This window comes from Phocoena sinus, chromosome 10, assembly GCF_008692025.1.
Source record: "Phocoena sinus isolate mPhoSin1 chromosome 10, mPhoSin1.pri, whole genome shotgun sequence".
In the NCBI taxonomy this organism is placed as follows: domain Eukaryota; kingdom Metazoa; phylum Chordata; class Mammalia; order Artiodactyla; family Phocoenidae; genus Phocoena; species Phocoena sinus.
In genome coordinates this window covers 100,277,799-100,292,517 of record NC_045772.1, presented here as the reverse complement: position 1 = coordinate 100,292,517, position 14,719 = coordinate 100,277,799, and positions in this window count along the sequence as shown.

Sequence of the window (14,719 nt, the reverse complement as noted above, 5' to 3'; positions counted from 1 at the left end):
GGCGCTGCGCCCCTGGCCCCGGCCCGGCCCCAGCCGGCTCTCAGCGCCGCGCCCCGGCCGCCCGCCCAGGCCGCCCCGCCGCGGGGCGCCGGCTCATGCTCCTCCCGAGGCCCCGCCGGCTCCTGCCCACGCCCGGACGCGGGCTTGCTGCCGGCCGCCCCGCCGCTCCTCGCTCGCCGCCCGCTCTCGGGCTGCCCACGAGGAGGCTACCCAGGTGCGCCGCCCCGCCCCGCGCCGCGCCCGCCCCGCCCCCTCCCGCGCCTCCGCCCGCCGCCCACCTGCCCCGCCCCCGGGCCCGCCCTGCCCCCGCGGCACAGGTGTGCCCCGCCCCCGAGCGGAGCCGGGAAGGGGACGGCCGCTCGGGCCTCGCCGGTCAATACCCGGCGCCTCCGCCAGCCGGGGGTGCGTGGGGCAGGTATGATCTGCACTCTGCTCCCCAAGCACGAGTGAGGTCGAAGCTTTGTAGACACGGGGCGCGGGGCGGGGGTAGTGTTGGGGAGGCTGCGGCTTGGGGCGTTTCGTGGCCCGCAGCGACCCTACTCCTGCCTTAGAGTAGACATCGGAGCTGGGGAACCCTGGCGTCTCAATTCAGCCGCGGTCTCCTCTCCCAACCACATCTCCAAGAGACCCTGGGAGAGTTGTACGGCCCCCGGGGTGAACCCAAGTAGTTGCTCCCAGACGAGGATGACAGAGCCTGGGGGGAGAATGGATGTTGGAGGGTTCTGAGGAAAAATTACAAATCAGAAAATAAACCAACAAAACGACAACAAAAACACAAACTCACTCCTAGAGTTAAAAAAAGTTCATCAAGATATTCTGAATTCCAGTTCTCTGCCTTCAGGCAGGTAAAACATTATTACCTGATTTAAATGAGAGACTTAAAGTCCAGAGGAGCACAGTGGACTGCCTAAGGTCATTCATCCGGGAACACTGCAGTTTTCTTTTTTGCTTTTTCTCCTGGGGACAATGCTCAGGAGACTATGGAGAAAGCAGGGGGTCAAAAGCATTCCCGGATATTTTAAAGCCAAATGAACAGCATGCAAATACTGTTGAAACACAGCTGTTCACATAACTGAGTGGTTTCCCCTTCTCTCTGCTACCACTGTAGCTGGATGTCCAACCATCCCATAGGCCCTACTGGACTATTGGAACTTTTCTAATTAGCCCCCCAACTCCAGGATCCCCACCTGCCACCCCCCCCATCTTCTCCACTACCACCAGATCGCCTTCATAAAATCCTCTATGCATCCATACACCTGCTCGAAAATGTGCTTACTGGTTAAAGTGCAAACTGTAAATCTGGCATTCAAGGCCTTCCGAAGCATTTTCCAACTTTATGTGGCCACGTGAAAGCTGCTGCAGCTAAAATGAGTTTATTCACCCCCTCCAACACATTTTCCTTTCCAGTTGGTCCAGTTGGTCAGGTCTGACCCCTCCTCCAAGGTCCATTTCAGGTCTATGAAGCTTTCTTGGACCCGCCCAGTCCTGAGCAACCCCATCCTCCTTGGAGCTTTAGCACAACTGGCAGCCTGATGTGTACCCACCTACTGGTGGGTGCGCACTCACTGAGTTTGAGTATAGTCTCCCAACTTCCCTGTAAGTCTTCAAAAGTGAGAACTGAAAAACAAATATCGTATATTAATGCATATAACGTGGAATGTAGAGAAATGGCATAGATGATCTTATTTGCAAAGCAGAAATAGAGACGTAGAGACTAAACAAACAAACGTATGGATACCAAGGGGGAAGTCGGGCGGGGCGGGGGGCCGGGGGATGAATCGGGAGATTGGGATTGACCTATATACACTATCGATACTATGTATAAAATAGATAACTAATGAGAACTGACTGTATAGCACAGGAAGCTCTACTCAATGCTCTATGGTGACCTAAATGGGAAGGAAATCCAAAAAAGGAGGGGATATACGTGTACAAATAGGTGATTCACTTTGTTGTACAGTAGAAACTAACACAACGTTATAAAGCAACTCTACTCCAATAAAAATTAATTTTAAAAAAAGGGGGGGAGAACTGTGCACGCTCAGGATACAGCACAGCGTCCATTTGTCACTTGGTACCCTTTGAGGAGGGAGGTGGTCCCAGGAGGGAACGTCCCCCAGAATTCTCAGTGTAGTTATTCAGCAAAAGGTGAATGTGAAGGACAATTCTCTACTAATAGCCCCAGGGAAATGTCTCTGTGAAGGTCCAAACCACAGCTTTGTGCACTTCCCACCCCTTCTTTCTCTCCCAAAGACCAAGACAGGAGCAGCCAGAGGGTACAAGCTTGGCCAAGGCAGGTGGGAGGTGACCAGGGCCCCTGCACGTGGAGTCTCTCTCTCTCATGGGGGGCAACCACCCTGGACGTTAGGCTGAATCACTTTCAGGAGTTTGTACGAAAATTGGTGGCAGCCCCACGATTCTCTCCTTAAAGACTGGCCCTCTGGGGCTTCCCTGGTGGCGCAGTGGTTGACAGTCCGCCTGCTGATGCAGGGGACACGGGTTCGTGCCCCGGTCCGGGAAGATCCCACATGGCGCGGAGCGGCTGGGCCCGTGAGCCACGGCCGCTGAGCCTGTGCGTCTGCAGCCTGTGCTCCGCGACGGGAGAGGCCACAACAGTGAGAGGCCCGCGTAACGCAAAAGAGACTTCAATCTACCAGACCCTTGAAGTGTTTATTATGTGGGAGCTGGGAGAGAGATAAAACATGGAGCATGCCATCTAGTTGAGGAAAAAGACATTCCACTAAAAAAGAAAAGTGACACTTTAAAGGTAGAGTTTCTGGTCCAAATAGTGAATTCCAAAGAAATTCAGAAAAGGAAAGAGATCAGTCTGCACCTCTCAGTCCTGTGTCCTCCTTTTCTCACTCCTCCTCTGTTCTTATACCTTGAACAGATGGTTACTTTCGTGCTTATGGTGAGAGGGCACAGGGGTGGGGAGGGGTGAGGAGGCCAGGAGACTCCTGGGACTCTCCCTCCCTCTTCTGTTCTCTTTCCTGCTGTGGTTGCCTCACATCAGACCCTGATTTCAGACCACTTGCTCCAAATCCCTTTTCGACTCCTAGTGACATCACAGCAGGGAAGGATCTGGATTCCTTTCTCAATCGGTTGAGCTTGCCGTCATCCTCCCTCAGATCCAGAGGTATTTGTGGTGACAATTTTTGGTGGCATAATATTGCCACCGAGGTCTGCTCATCGTTGTGTCAATTTAACTGGATGCTCGCTGGTACTTCTGATGATTTTCTCCATCCTTTCACTCTCCCACTTCAGCCCTGGCACCTGCCCTGAATGGCCCAGGGCCATAACACACAAACTGTACCTGAAAGGAGAAAATAAGTTCCAGCATGTCACCTGTAGTATTGATGGGACAGACTCTGTCTTTGGCTCGGCAAGGATGTCAGAGTCCAGCCAAACCACAAAGGTTCTTCTCCCAAATTACAGAGGCTTTCTAAGAGAAGTCAACCTAAGCTTTCTAAAATGGGCCGAGGCTAGCACAGGGAGCAGAAAATTCTGATTTGTAAAAGGGAGGGGTGTCCACTGACCTATAGGTATGTGAGCAGAACTCTTGTATCCAGAGCAATTCTTACTCTAGACTATGGGGATGTCAGAATATACTAGATCCCGTAACCCCAGCGTTACCCTTCGCCTTTCCTAAAACCTGATGTCTACGTTATAATGCAGCACCTTTGGGGAATTCCCTGGTGGTCCAGTGGTTAGGACTCTGTGCTCTCACTGCCGAGGGCCTGGGTTCGATCCCTGGTCAAGGAACTAAGATCCCACAAGCCATGTGGCATGGCCAAAAGAATAATAATGATAGCAATGCAGCACCTTTGAACTTACAGCACGTGTGTTTTATTTCTCACCATCACAGGAGACTAACAGGGGAGATAGTCTCCATTTTACAGACAGACTTCACAAGTAAGCTTCGGTTTCTTGAAGGTGACCTGCACCAAGTTCACATGACCAGTAAGTGCTGGAATCAGGACTAGAACCAGATCTTAAGCCTCTGGCGCTCTTCCCATTGCACCCAGGGAGTCCTACCTCTCCCGCCCCACCCTCCATATTGCTTTCAACCCACCCAGAGCCTCACCCTCCTCTTCTCTTTTACTACGGGAGCTTCCCTGCTATTCAAATGTATTTCATGGAGATACCTTGGTTGGAAATTCCAAGGATAAATCAGCGAGGAACTCTGGGCCATCACTAAGCCAGTGTCTTCGACTGAGACACAGAGGCCTGAGATCCTTTGAGAGAAATCCTGAGAGAGAAATGAACGGTGCTGAAGTGATCCCCAAGGGCCACAGTCAACTCATGTAACTCATCCATACCCAAAGCTGTAGGTTTCTCTGATTCCATTTTGCACGTAGGAAATGGGCTCAGAGATGATAAATAACTTACTCAAGGCGATGTAGGTAACCCTATCTCACATGGGACTCAAACTCAGGCTTTCGAAGTTCAGACCTGGTACTTTTTTCTTTTCTCCCTTTGCACATATTGCTACCCTGGAGAAATATATTCACCCTGGAAACTGTGAGCTCACTCTCAGCACGTCTGTGACCCACTCAGCCACATGACCGTTCTTCTCATCCTCTCCTCCCCACCCTCATTCATGCTGCCTGGGCGGCTCTTTACTAAAGACGGCTTTTTTTTTCCTGTCCCTTTCTTCCATGAGTCCGTCTTTCACAGATCTTTCTGCAGAGTTCACTACTGCAGAGGTCAACCCCAGGAGAAGGTGGAGACCCTCACTGAATGCTTCTTATTGGCTACTTCTCCTGATTTCCAATGCAGTTGAGTCCTTCTGTCTGGCTGATAGAATTGTATGAGCCTGGGCCAAGCCCCTAGCCTTAGCTCCACCATCTGTGTTCCTAAATCATTTTGCATACTGGACTGGGGAACAGATGAATATTTACCATCCCTGTAGAAGGATCTGTGCAAGACTACGTCACAGAGAGTCAAGGGAACCAGAGGAAGAGCGTAGAGATGTTGTGCTGAAGGGTCAGAACAAAGCTCATTGGCTGGGAAAGATCCCAGGCAGTTCACATACTGAGAGCATATAACTTCATCTCCCTCCCAAGCAAATGAGTCTCGAATGCAGTCCTCAAACTCGAGGCGTGACCCAGACCGGAACTATACGCTTTGAAGCTTTTTTGGCATCTATGGCTGGGTCTGGCTTCCCTTTCCAGCCTGCACTGCGATTGCCTCCAAACCAGCACAAGCTCTCTTCCAGCATTCTGCCCCCAGGAAAGAGGATTCCCCAGCAAGTCAACAGACAGTTATCCAGGTTGAAAAACTGACTTTGACTTGTGCAGTTTTCACCTGAGTAATACCAATTATTTCCCTCCACTCAGGTCTGCTTGGTTGCTGGGAAACCTACAAGGAGAAAGGGTGGACAGTAGTCTTGGTTGCGCATTCATTGTTGCTGAAACAGAAGCTAAATCAGCTCTCCCTGAAGCTCCGCCTCCTGTCTCTCTGACGCTAAACGCAGTGGAAAGGTATTCTCTCACCTTCTCTGGGAAGATGGTCTCTCCTGTCTGCATCTTCCAGCCTGCTAATACAGGTACTGGCGAGGAGCTTTGCACTGAAGCTAAGGATGACGACCCATGGTTCTGAGTAAACGTATGACGTCTAGAAGCTGTGTGACTTACAGTGGCTCCAGACCCAGGGTCCACAGCACCCGTACCTCTGAGAGAAGTCTTGGGGTTCCCGTCTTTTCTTCCAAGGGCACATCCCACAGACCGGGTCCCCACGAGTACAGACACACAGGTGTACACACACTCCCCTTTGGGGGCCCGCACAGATGGCAGCTTTCTCTCACACCTTAGCTCTCTGGCACCACCTCCTGCAACGCTGAGGGTGTTCTCTCAGCATTTGCTGAATAGGCTGTAGGTCTCCAGGCCTCTGAGCGAAGCTGGATTTCCTGCCTCTCTTCTTTGATCCTGGAAAAAGAAACTCTTTCATGTACGTCTCCCACTCCTGACTTCACAACTTCTCCTGTCCCCAGCAGGGCTTGTCGGTGACCACACCTGTCCTACGTTCTATAGTCTGTACTGCTTCTGAAGCGTCCAGCCCAGAAGTCATTCCATAAACACTTTGTACTCACGGAACACGTTCTTACCCCTGCTCATAGGAGGTTCCGCCTCTTTTAAAGCCCATTCATGTAAGGACGCCTTCCTCTAATAAAGCAGAAACGGGAGCACGGATGTCCCTTCCCTTGCCTCAAATACCACTGAATCCACTCCTCTGCTGGGGGCGCTGCAGGCAGCCCAGGCAAGGGATCGGCAGGGCAATGTCAACCTACCTAATGGCTTTGCTGGGGAAGAACAATGATCCCACAGCCCGGGACATGTGCCGAGTGCCACAAAACAGCTCAAGTGCTCAAGCCCCAGACAGACTTTCTGAAAACCTTCTTTGTCTGAGTTCATAGGTCCAGGCTATGAACCCTTGTGCGAGAACCCCAGTCACTCCACTTAGCGTTCAATCACTGCAGCATCTCAGCGGCCCGACTCAGGTTCCAGGCAGTGATGCTGGGCACCGAGGGAGCTGAGCTGTTGGTTTCAGGTTTCTCAGCTGTGTTATCTAAGGACCGGCTGCTTGGGATTTGATCAGGGCTGGTTTGGGAGAGAGGCAGACGCTGTCTTTTCCCCAGAACAGACTACTCTTTGAGCTGGGCCGCCACCCGGCCTGGGGATGGAAAAAAGAAAACACAAATCCGCACTGTATGTGGTTCTCCGGAATTTAGCTTGGCCCTGGAGAAGGAAAGTTAACAGCAACATCGCTCTCCTCTCCAGGCCCTCTGCAGGCAGCAAACCCCACTAACTGAGGCTTGTCCGGACTGGGAAGGCTTAGGGTGGGGCCAAGAGCGAGGTCTGACCCTCTCAGCAGGGGCCGAGGCTCCTGTCTCTTTCCAGGTCAGTACCAAAGTGCTGAGGGCAGGAGACTGATTTCAAGTCCGTTTAGGAGGACCGACTAACATAGAACATTCTCCTCTGGCCAAGCTCCGGAGAAAGGAGACCAGCCCCGTCTAAGGACTTGCAACGAGACAGTCAGTGAAACGAGTCAGGGGATGCGGTGCAGGTTCTGTTTTCCTGGCCCCTCATGTTCTGCCCATGTTCACCACGTGTAGGTGGTGGTGACGGAGGGCCATTGGGGAGGGTGTTCGACGTAAGGACCCGTCTTTTGGAGAAAGTGACCTGCTGAGTTCTTCCTAAGCTTTCAGAGCTGATGAAAAATTCTTCTGCCTTGACAAAGATTCTGCTTTTCATCCAGGCCTCTTACCGTCCAAAGAGGGCTGTCAGTGCAGGTCACTGAGAGACGTGGAAAATCTTTTATTCTGTCATCCCAGGTCTTTCTAGGGGACGTTGCACACTCTGTTTTCCTTTAGAGTATTTAGAAGTTGACCTCAGAGACAACCAATCCATCTCTGAATTATTTTTCTCATCTTGCTCAGCTGTCCTTTGCTATCCATTTTCCAATCCCAGTGTGATCTTGGCTTTCTAGGTGGAATATTTTTCTTCCAGGTGTGATTTCCCTTAAATCCCATACTGTTCTCAGGGGCAATTACCCCTGCTTTCAGAGACCTCCAGAAGAAATCCCACAGCCTCACCATTAGTAGTTGGAGTTGTGGAAAAACTTGAGCTCACACGGGGGGGAGGGGTTGTGAAGAGAGCCTGTCCGAACCCTGGGAACCAACACTGATGGGATGCACGGAAGAGGGGTCAGAGGTGAAGAGGGGGCCAGCCCAGCAGACATGGGAGTCCGACGAGAACAGGGCTTGAAGGGGCAGAGGGCGGGGGCGGGGAAGGTGGGGACAGGGCGGCACATCTCAAATGCCAGCACTTGGGAGGTGAGGCTGGGGACCAACTTTGACCACAAGGAGATGGGGAGGGATGAATTTGGGAGGGGTCGGGTCAGACTGAGCCGAGGTGACATTCAGAATCCCAAAGATATTAGAGAGGATTTAAGCAGGGAACATACAGAGAAAGAAGAGTTTTATAAGGTTGTTTTGGGGGGCGTTGGTGTTCGTTGGTCTGACACGAAGTGAGAAAGAGAACAGAGCTATTTGCCCACAGAGAGCAGAGCTATTTTCTGCAGAAGCTTATCAGGTGCTGGCTGGGCCTGGGGAGCGACACAAGAAAAGCAGGGCTGTGGTGGGCAATTGCTCTAAGTAAAAGAATCCTGGACAGACCAGTTCAATCCTGATGTATCACCGAGCTTGGGGCCAAAGGAAATCTTACAGCAATCTGCATGACAGCACTACTACAGTAGGCTCATCCAGGTTTTAGATCCCTGTATTTAATATTTATTTTTTAAATTAATTTTTATTGGAGTAGAATCGATTTACAATGTTCTGTTAGTTTCTGCTGTACAGCAAAGTGCATCAGTTATACATATATCCACTCTCTTTTAGATTCTTTTCCCATATAGGTCATTTAATATTTAATGATCACTGTTCAAATGTCAAGCTGAGGTGGCCAATTAAGAGACTCTGGAACTGTCAACAGAGCAATATCAAAATTGTGCTCATTTAAAATTAGCCTGGACGTTGCTAGACACTGAAGTGCTTAGTGGATCTGAGACAATTGGGAGCCAGAAGGAGAAGAAAATGTCACGAAACCAGCACAAGGCCCAACATTGTGATCCAGTCTGGAGTTACTGAGATGCAAAAACTGCAGACTAACCACGTCCACGTGGAAATGGGGGGAGACTGGATCCTGTACATAGGATCATTGTGTTCTTCCTTACCACCATGTGCGAATCTACAGTTATCTAAAGTGGATAGATAGGTAGGTAGGTAGGTAGAGCTAAGCTGACGTATCAAGCATATTATTTTATAATAAATATTTGTCTAAAATAAAAACATATATATTTAGCATGCCAACTTGAAATGCCTCTATAACCCAAATTCCAATGTAAATTGGGTGTATTTCTCAACCTCACATTCCTTGCCATTGGCTGGTCTGTTCCTGTGTCAATACGACACAGTTGATTTTTTAAAAATTTATTTATTTTAGTTACTTATTTCTGGCCGCGTTGGGTCTTCGTTGCTGCGTGCGGGCTTTCTCTAGTTGCAGCGAGAGGGGGCTACTCTTCACTGCGGTGTGCAGGCTTCTCATTGCGGTGGCTTCTCTTGTGGAGCATGGGCTCTAGGCATGCAGGCTTCAGTAGCTGTGACGCATAGGCTTCTATACACAGTGACGTGGGTGTACTGCGTTGTCACCTTAGGAGGTAAGTAATTCTCCAGAAGTCCAGGCTGTATCCACACCAGCATTTTGTAGGGCTAACTTGAAACTAGGCTACTAGCCAGTGCAGGAGTGGGAGACTTCACAGCTCAGAACCATCAAGCAATGTTTTCATAGAGAGACTTAAAAAAACCCTTTCCAAACACTTCCTTTGCTGAGCCTCTCCTTTCGCTTGGCAGCCAAGCCTCCCTCCAGCTCCACATTTTGTTCTGCTGCTCTGCCTATTCCTTTCTTTAAAAAAAAAAATTAATTTATTTATTTGGTTGTGTCGTGTCTCAGCTGTGGCAGGCAGGCTCCTTAGTTGCGGCAGGTGGGCTCCTTAGTTGTGGCTCCAGGGCTCCTTATTTGTGGCATGCAAACTCTTAGTTATGGCATGCATGTGGGATCTAGTTCCCTGACCAGGGATCAAACCCAGGCCCCCTGCATTGGGAGCACAGAGTCTCATCCACTGTGCCACCAGGGAAGTCCCTCTTTTTTTTTTTTTTTTTTTTGAGTAGCTAGGTTAAACACTTCATTTTTTACTTATTATTTTTTAAAAATTTTGGCTACGCCACACGGCTTGCAGGATCTTAGTTCCCCAACCAGAGATCGAACCCAGGCCTCCACAGTGAAAGTGCAGAGTCCTAACTACTGGACCACCAGGGAATTGCCTGGTCTGCCTATTCCGATCCTTTTGGGGCTCTGTGCTCTTATCCTGGGGAAGCTGGGAGGGTGCGTGAAGCAGACTGGCTTGCTACAGTCGGAGGTGTTTTTCCATCGGCGGTCGACTCAGCCCCGTGTCCTTCGCCAAGATCTACTCTTAACAATTCTACCACCTGCCCCTCATCACTCTTTCCTGGCTTGCCACTCTTCTCAAGCTCCACTCACATCAATGTCCCATCTCACTTTCGGTGGATGGCTTTGATTTTATTTTCTATATGAAAAATGAGGCAGCCACCTTTCCACAGTTACCTGCTTCTCTGCTCTGATTGGCCTCCATCAGCACCGGCTCTCACCCTCCTGCAGCTACTTCCTTCACAAACACCCCCTCATCCCTCTGTCCTCAGTACTGTCCTCTGGCTTTTTCCTTTCAGTCTATAAATGTGATCACGTCTTCCCCAACCTGAAACCAAGGAAAACTGCTTTCCTTGGTCTTATCGTCTCTAAAGCTACTTCCCATCTTCCTCCTTGTCTCACTCCTTAGCCTAATAGGGGCCCACTTCCATCTCCACCTCACTGGAATTGCTTTAAATTCACCTGCTACTAAATCACCAAATCCAATATCGCAATTCTAGTTTAGCTTATTTTTCTGCAGTGTTTGACAATGCTGCCAACCTCTCACTTCTTGACGTTCTCGTTCCCCTAGGTTTCTAGAACACTGTTTTCTCGTTATTCAGACCGTTCCTTTCTTACCAGCCATCTCTCTGACCATTAAGTTTTCCCCCTCACCTACATCCATAGTTTGGATCCACGATTTCAATTATCTTCTTTATGCTAATAAGTCTCCATCTCTATCTTTAATCCCAGCTTCTCTTCGGACCTCCATATCCCTATTCTCAAATTTACTGGAAACCCACTGCTAAATCTCAGTTAACGGTGTCACTGTACACATGGTTCCCCAAGCCAGAAACTCTGGAGTTAGAGAACTACCCTTAACTCTTTCCTAACACTCACATCCATCACAAAGAAATGATGTTCTGGGCTTCCCTGGTGGCGCAGTGGTTGAGAGTCCGCCTGCCGATGCAGGGGACACGGGTTCGTGCCCCGGTCCGGGAAGATCCCACGTGCCGCGGAGCGGCTGGGCCCGTGAGCCATGGCCGCTGGGCTTGCGCGCCCGGAGCCTGTGCTCCGCAACGGGAGAGGCCACAGCAGTGAGAGGCCCGCGTACCGCAAAAAAAAAAAAAAAAAAAAAAAAAAGAACATGTGCAAAGGCAGGGAGAACGAAAAGTTTGGGGAAGTAGGATACAGGAGACAGTCCTAGAACATGGGGCATAAGAAATGGTATGAAATTTCACTTAACAGAATAATGTAAATCTGTTACGTATTTCAAGACCTTTGCAATAATTGGAAACATTTGGTTTTGCTTAAAAATGGAAAAAAAGACCCAATAAGCACAATCGGAAGCATCCTGGCAGTCTAGTGATCAAGCATCCGCCCTTCCACTGCAGGGGGCGTGGGTTCCATCCCTGGTTGGGGAACTAGGTTCATGCATGCTGCGTGGTAGGGCCAAACAAAACTTTTGTTTTTAAAGATAATAAATAAAAATAAATTTAAAAAGAAGCATAGTGTTATCAATTCATGCATGAAGAAAGAATCTGAAATGCAAACTCACTTTCTTAAAAATTAGGGGTGAGAGTAAGCATGATGCAATAATAAATCTATGAAATGTTTATTTCTTGGGAAATCTTTGTACTGTGAATCAGGGTAAGGCACAATCACTAAATACCAGGGCTTATTGCAGTATCTGCAGGAACCAAGCAAAGGATGGTCTCTCTCTTTTTTTCTTTTAATATTTATTATTTATTTATTTGGTCGTGCCGGGTCTTAATTGCAGCCGCCAGCTCCTTAGTTGTAGCACGTGGGCTCCTTAGATTCGGCAGGCAGGCTCCTTAGTTGTGGCTCCAGAGCTCCTTAGTTGAGGCATGCAAACTCTTAGTTGCGGCATGCATGTGAGATCTAATTCCCTGACCAGGGATTGAACCCGGACCCCCAGCACCGGGAGTGCAGAGTCTTATCCCCTGCGCCACCAGGAGAGTCCCAAGGATGGTCTTTAGATCTTAAGAAAAGAGCCATTGGTGTCATCTGCTTTGCTTTTTAAATTTTCTCTTTATAGGAGTTGCTTAGGAATAAATCACTTTTTATCCATGAAATTTATGTGATTTTTCACAACATAAAATCGCCTCTGGCCATGTTATTTTTGGTCCAGTCTTATGATTCCTACTGCGTCTCCACCCACACCACACTAGGTTGGCTACCAAGATTCCCTGTAATATTTGCAACATAGCAGACTATGCTGTCACCACTCACGGTACATGAGAACAGAAGAAAGGAGATGGCTACAGCCCTGATCCAGAAGAGAAATTCACGGCCTGAGCTAGAGGGAGACATCAGAAATAGAGAGGAGGGGACAAATCTGAGGAACACTCAGGAGTAGAAAGGACATCATTTCTATTTTTTTTTTGCGGTACGCGGGCCTCTCACTGCTGTGGCCTCTCCCGTTGCGGAGCACAGGCTCCGGGCGCGCAAGCCCAGCGGCCATGGCTCACGGGCCCAGCCGCTCCGCGGCACGCGGGATCCTCGCGGACCGGGGCACGAACCCGCGTCCCCCGCATCGGCAGGCGGACTCCCAACCACTGCGCCACCAGGGAAGCCCTGCACATGTTCTTTTTCCACCTGAAATGCCCAGTCCTCTGACTCCAAAATCACCTCTAAGTTCAGCTCAAACATTACCTCATTTAAGCTACCTTTTCTGCTTTCTGTCCTCTGCACCCACAGCGCTCATCTTCCCACCAACCTTTGGAGCACGAACACTGATTTTGTGTTCTCTATAAACTTAAGATCCAGCACAATTTCTAGGATGTACAAAGCACATAAAAATAAAACGCTGAATGAAGGAATGAATGGTATTAAATACATCTTGGAATCTGAATGACAATGTTGGGAAATAGATAGGAAGTCAGTTGAAGCCAAAATATAGAAAATAGTTAACTGTAATTGAGTGCCCACCGTATGCGAGGCACACAACTAAGCCATTTCATAGACTTAAAAAAATTGATAAACAACCCACATAAAATTCACCTTTTTTTTTTTTTAGCTGCACCACGCAGCATGCGGAATCTTAGTTCCCCGATCAGGGATTGAACCTGTGCCCTCCTGCAGTGGAAGCGTAGAATACTAACCACTGGACCTCCAGAGAAGTCCAAAATTCACCCTTTTAAAGTATGCAGTTTAGTGGCTTTTAAAATATCCACAGATTTGCAAACCATCACCTGAAAGAAACTCTGAACCCAGTAGCAGTCACTACTCATTCCTCCCTCTCCTTGGGAACGAACTACTTTCATTTTCTACGGATTTGCCTGTTGTGATGTTTCACTTACATGGATCATTAAACATGTGGCCTTTCACGTGTGGCTTCTCTCACAGAGCATCACGTTTTCCAGGCTCACCCACGCTACAGCACGGGTCAGGACTTCACTCCTTTCTAGGGCTGAACGATATTCAATTGTCGGGATGAATGACATTTTGTTTACCTGTTCACCAGTGGATGGACGTTTGGCTTGTTTCCACTTTTTTTTTTTTTTTTAGCTACTATGAATGCTGCTGCTTTGAGCATCTTTGTACAGTCTTTGTGGATATGTATTTTCATTTATCTTGGGTGCACACCTAAGGAGTCAAAGTGAAGGATCACATGGTAACTCTGTGTTTAACTTATTTTTTATTGAAGTATAGTTGATTTACAATGTTGTGTTAGTTTCAGGGTGTACAGCACAGTGATTCAGTTATACATATATATATATATATATATACGTAAGAATATGTATATATTCTTTTTCAGATTCTTTTCCCTTATAGGTTATCACAAGATATTGAGTATAGCTCCCTGTGCTATACAGGTCCTTGTTGGTTACCTATTTTATTTTTTTAAAATTTATTTATTTATTATTTGTGGCTGCGTTGGGTCTTTGTTGCTGCACGCGGGCTTTCTCTAGTTGCAGCGAGCGGGAGCTACTCTTCGTTACGGTGCACGGGCCTCTCATTGCGGTGGCTTCTCTTGTTGTGGAGCACGGGCTCTAGGCGCGTGGGCTTCAGTAGTTGTAGCACACAGGCTCGTGAGTCGTTGTGGCTCGTGGGCTCTAGAGCGCACTCAGTAGTTGTGGCACATGGGCTCAGTAGTTGTGGCTCGCGGGCTCTAGAGCGCAGGCTCAGTAGTTGTGACGCAAGGGCTTAGTTGCTCCGCGGCATGTGGGATCTTCCCGGACCAGGGCTTGAACCCGTGTCCCCTGCATTGGCAGGCGGATTTTTAACCGCTGCACCACCAGGGAAGTCCCGGTTATCTATTTTATATATAGTAGTGTGTATATGTTAATCCCAAACTCCTAATTTATCCCTCCTCACCCTTTCCCGTTTGGTGCGTGTTTAACTTTTGGTAACTGCTAGACTGCATTCCAAAGTGACAGCACCGTTTTACAATCCCACCAGCAATACATGAGGCTTCCAGTCTCTCCACACCACACCCTTGCTGGCACTACCATCTTGTTTATTCTAGCCATCCTGGTTGGTGTGAAGTGGCGTCTCATTGTTGATTCCACTTCTTTAGTAACTAATGTTGAGCATCTTTTCATGGGCTTGTTGTCCATTTGTATATTTTCTTGGAGAAATGCCTATTTGGATCCCTGGGCCACTTTCTGTGTTGTTTCTTATCGCTGAGTTGTAAGAATTCTTTACATACTCCCGCTACTAGATTTTCTCTTTCTTAATCCTCACAATCACCCTGCTTAAGCAGGTAGCTT